Source organism: Coffea arabica, chromosome 5c, assembly GCF_036785885.1.
Source record: "Coffea arabica cultivar ET-39 chromosome 5c, Coffea Arabica ET-39 HiFi, whole genome shotgun sequence".
NCBI lineage: Eukaryota > Viridiplantae > Streptophyta > Magnoliopsida > Gentianales > Rubiaceae > Coffea > Coffea arabica.
In genome coordinates, this window is record NC_092319.1 from 2365843 (window position 1) to 2370766 (window position 4924).

General features: G+C 35.2%; 1 long non-coding RNA gene across 1 annotated transcript; it reads right to left on the reverse strand.

The window, feature by feature from the left end:
- Positions 1-269: 269 nt before the first annotated feature.
- LOC113690183 (uncharacterized) lies at positions 270-2527 on the reverse strand. Its single transcript, XR_003448339.2, has 2 exons — positions 869-2527; positions 270-656 (listed from the first exon to the last, which is right to left on the reverse strand). It is a non-coding gene; the product is annotated as an uncharacterized lncRNA (long non-coding RNA).
- Between the last annotated feature and the right edge of the window lie 2397 nt (positions 2528-4924).

Sequence of the window (4924 nt, forward strand, 5' to 3'; positions counted from 1 at the left end):
GACACCAAGATCGTCATTGAAGACATGGCTGGTCTTATCTATGACAACACCAAATGTTGTCAATATGTTTATATTTCTGTAACAAGTTTTGCACCATCATAGAAAAAGTTGTGACCAAAGGCTCAATTCACTTCATTTGATGATTTAATCATTAAACTTATAAAAAAAATGAAGTTTTAACATCTTAAATTCGTAGAAATGTAATTTTCTTACTTTAACCACAAAATGCAACTTTTTGACTAAACCCAAACATTTAACTCCAAAACGAGTAAAGACAAACTTAAACACAAATAAATGGCCATACAAAAGTATATAAAATCAATACTTATTAATTCACAATAATCATATACCCATAGTGAATTAATAATGCAAAAAAAAAATCTCCTAGACTGTCATTGAACTAGAATGACTATTTATGATGACCAAATGCTGTCACTAAATAAATCCCCAGCCTATTAGCAGTGATGACTTCAGTTGTTGTCCTTATTGCAACACCAATAATGACAACATTGTCATTGATATGACTTCTAGCTTTCACCTGGGGTTGGCGCCAAACTTTTAATGGCAATAATGATGTAACGAAACCAAGATCGTCAATAAAGACATGGCTGGTCTTATCTATGACACCACCGAATGTCGTCACTATGTCTATATTCCTGTAACAAGTTTTGGGCCATCATAGGAAAGTTGTGACCAAAGCTCCAATTTGAATATATTTATATTGGAAAACAAATATATATCTAATGATACATAGGATACACAAAGAAAATTTTAAATAAGATTTTTTAGTTCTTTTGTTGTTGAGAACATAGGTTTCTGCAATTTAGGTTTTCAACAATCAATATGGAAATAGGTTTTCATCTAGTACCTTTTGCAATATGGAAATAGGTTTTCATCTAGTACCTTTTGCATCTTCTTTTCTTCTCCAACTCCTTTTTTTTTTACCCTGAAGAACAAGGGAAAATTAGAACCAACCATAATTTTTGCACTTTGTTTTAACGAAGAACAGACACAAATTCAAAATCAAACACAATTGCGTTTCATCACCAACAGTTTTATTTAATCTGGGGATCGATAACCCATTATTTATTTATCATTTTTGTCGCTGGCATGAACAACCAGGACTGCATTTCATCTCTGTAGAAAAACGAGAGGAACTGATCAGATAGCAGCATAGAACTTGTTAATACCGTAAGCACTGATTATTTCAATATAAGTTACGGAATGATGAAGGTAGGGAAAAATTATGATTCCTCTGTAATTAAAATACTTCCTCACAAAGGGAAGAACGTCACGAATTAGCACATGATGTGGCCATGTGGGATGTAACTGCCCTCAGGTGCGACACGAGGGGATATAGGTAGTGCCAAGAATAATGTATTATCGCCTGGATACGAAGCCGAATCATCCCAACTCCGGAAGAGAGCACTGGTATTGTCAAAATATTCCACCCAATCGTAATCAAGAAGGCCAGTTCTGAATTCTGATAACAGCGTCAAGAGCATGAACAGGCAGAGGACATTCCGGTGCAGCATCTAAGTACATCTGCTTCTTCTCCAGGGTATTGTATTCCAATAGTGCCCGAGCAAGATCATCCAAGGATGCCTGGTTTCCACTATGGATATGAAACTCTACACCATCTAAAACAGTTTTGCCTAATGGATGAGAGTCTGAATAACCACCTAAGAAATTGTTCCAGAGATAGTATGCCACTTCACGAGCATCATCGATGGAAGTAAGGTTCGGTTGTCCTGCGAGAGAAATTAACAGTTGGATGCTTTGGTTCTGGCAATCTTCTAACTCTGAACTTAGTTGTGGACAATCACTCGGCGCACAACATTGAGATAAGTTCAATTGAGGTGTTTGGCGACCGCCAAAATTTTCCAGAAAGGCAATATTCGTGCAGTCAACTTTTGGTTTACGGCATAAATCTATCAATCTTCCTTCTGTACCGCTTCAGCCCCAGTAGGTGGAAATTCCAGCAGCTTCGAAGGACCCAATCAGAGAAGCCATCAACAGGAGTGTTATTGCTAAGAACAGTGGTTGCAAACTTGCAAAGAGACAGCCATTCTTTTTTCTTTTCTTTTCAGTAATTTTTGCAGCTTTGCTCTGGTGAGTTTAGTTGCACAATGATTGGCCATGTTATAGATGAGTTTATCTCAAGTAGATGTTCACCATCTAGAAAACTCAAACATCTGTAAACAAAAATGCGAATGGTATTATTTCTGTACACAAAAACCTTATCCGTTGGCGTTTGCTGGATGGAGAAAGGTTAATTTCAAGGACCAGAGCAACTCAATCTAAATGGGTTTGAAAGATATTTTGGTAGACTCAATTTCCCAGACTACTTGTGGACTATATAGCCACATCGATTTTCTCTATAATCTAATGCTAGTAGTGTCAACATATATGACTTCAACATGACTCTCCAACTGATTACTAGGTCCACAGATGAACCTATAGATTAGGTGAACCTCAATATTTTTAACTATTGTATTTTCTAAGTCAAGATAAGCTGTAAATCAAATTCCAAGGATTGTCCTTCTAGGCTGACAATTAATAAGGTTGGGTCAATTACATAACTGCCGAAGAAAGTTGACCATTGGTTGAAACATGTAAATCAAAATTGATGATGGATAAGTCTAAAAAAAACCTTCTTCCTTCTTCCAACAGTGGCGTACATTGGCACTAACATCCACGTACACCCCAAAAATTCTGGGACCAGCCCATCTTAAATTATTGTGCTTCCACAAAATTTTGGGACCAATCCTTCCTATGCGATTTGTGTTTTTGTAAAATTACTCACATTTTTGCAGGACGGAGGAGGATTCTGAGGACTAGAGAAAACTGAGATTTCTTTATGGAAAGAAGTTACTATATGTTGTGAATAAGTTTGCATATGGCTTCTCGTCTTCATTGGATTTTTCTCCATTGATCTCTCCATTAGTTTATATCTTAATTACTATAATTTTATAAAATCAACACGGGTTATAATCAGTATACATAAATCAGTCAAGCTTCAATTAGTGTCCTTCCTTATGAAATATTTTTGTCATCAAAATAGGCAAATTAGTTTTTTATTTTGTATATCCAACTAGTTTCATTCGCTTGCAAATGCACGGACAAAATCTTCAAGGCTATAAGAGTATTATAATTTAGGAAATCAAAGTTGAATTGGCAATTGACTGTAGAATGGTGCGTGGATATGCCAATTTTTGCCTTAATGTTTTCCAGTTTGTTAGCGTATTGAATATGTAATAGAGTTATATAGGTGTAATACTGGAATTGTATTTCCTCTTTGTCACAATTTCATTCCTATTTAAATAGAAAATTTACATTTTGCACAAAATAAAAAGGAAATCCGGTGAAAGTAAATCCGACTCACAATTCCCAAGTTATTTAAACTGTTAAATTGGACCTTGACAACTTGTCCACCACCAAAAACGAATAAAACGTACCAAGTCTGTCAGAAGTACTGGCTTTCTTTTGCCTACATGGATGACTTTTATGCAGCTCATAACGCAACATATCCTACAAGCGCTACAACTTTTCACCGAAAGCAATATTGCAGCTTTCTAATTCTGTCGGCATTGGGTCCTTCTGTGTATGACCCTGACATTGCCTCTATTAGATGCAGTTTTTGTTATGTGGCATCATGACTTCACCTTCAATGAAAATCTAATAGCTATCATAGTGTCCTGGTGCTTAGAAATTAAATTCTTTTAGTTCTTTCTGATGTATGTCACACTACCCAAAGAACAAATATAGCCCGAAACTAAAATCCATTCCGAACAAAGTATACGCTGTTTGAGTTGTGCAAACATCTCCAATAAAATTATGTCCAAATTTGATATTGAATTCCATCTTTTTTCTTGATGCTTAAATCACTTGTCTAGATTTATGGTCAGTTATCCTCCATGTTTATTGGCTTTCCATCATTTTCCTTCAACACTTCTTGCCAAACTTTTTGAAAAAAAAAAGATGTATTTGCCCACAAAGTTATTGAATTGGTAATTGTCACCCAACCGTTTGATCTCGATAGTCAAACAAAGTCCAACCCTGCCCCGAAACCAGTTGTTTAACACTATTATGCAATCAGGATTTAACGTACTTCAATTCAATCACAACGTTGGTGTAACGGAGAGAAAATAATTGAAGCACAATCTTTCCATATGTACATTTCCAATATGATAAAAAGAAATGGCCTCCAATATATATGACATGGGTTCTCAATCTAAAAGGTTAAATTACATGCTTGTGTATTGTACCATACATAGACACCCATGTAATTACATCGACCTATATATGCAATTGGAAATACCACCATAGAAAATGTTTAATCAATTAATTTATTTTTTGCAGTAAACACCCCAGCGTATGGTGGCCGCATTAGGCCTTGACTAATCCGAAGTTAATCGCTATTGGACCTCTGTGAAATATAATTGAAATACTTCCATATAAAAACTACCTAATTGAAATGTTTAATCTAATTGAATTACAATCACATATGTTGTCCATCATGTTTATATGTTCATTAACTAACCTAATTGATGGATGTTTCCATTAATAGGCATTCTTTAGTATTTCCATACATGTTTCTATAACCTATATATATATTTGGGGCATTACACATGTTCACTTAAAGAATAAGGTGATTACTGATTATTGGATAACATTAATGCTGACCGACATACAACAATTAATTTGGTAATATTCATACTTATTACAGCTCTGAATGAAAACTGTGATAAAAGCACTCTTTTCGTAGCCACGTACTCAATAAGTATGGTATGACTAAATATTTACCACAACAATTGATTAACTGTAGTAAATACCTGCATGTAACTGCTGCAGTAGTTTCTCTTATCGCTGCTGAGTTTATATGGTGGCTCTTTAGTCATCGGTTTTTGTGTAGGGTTCGGTG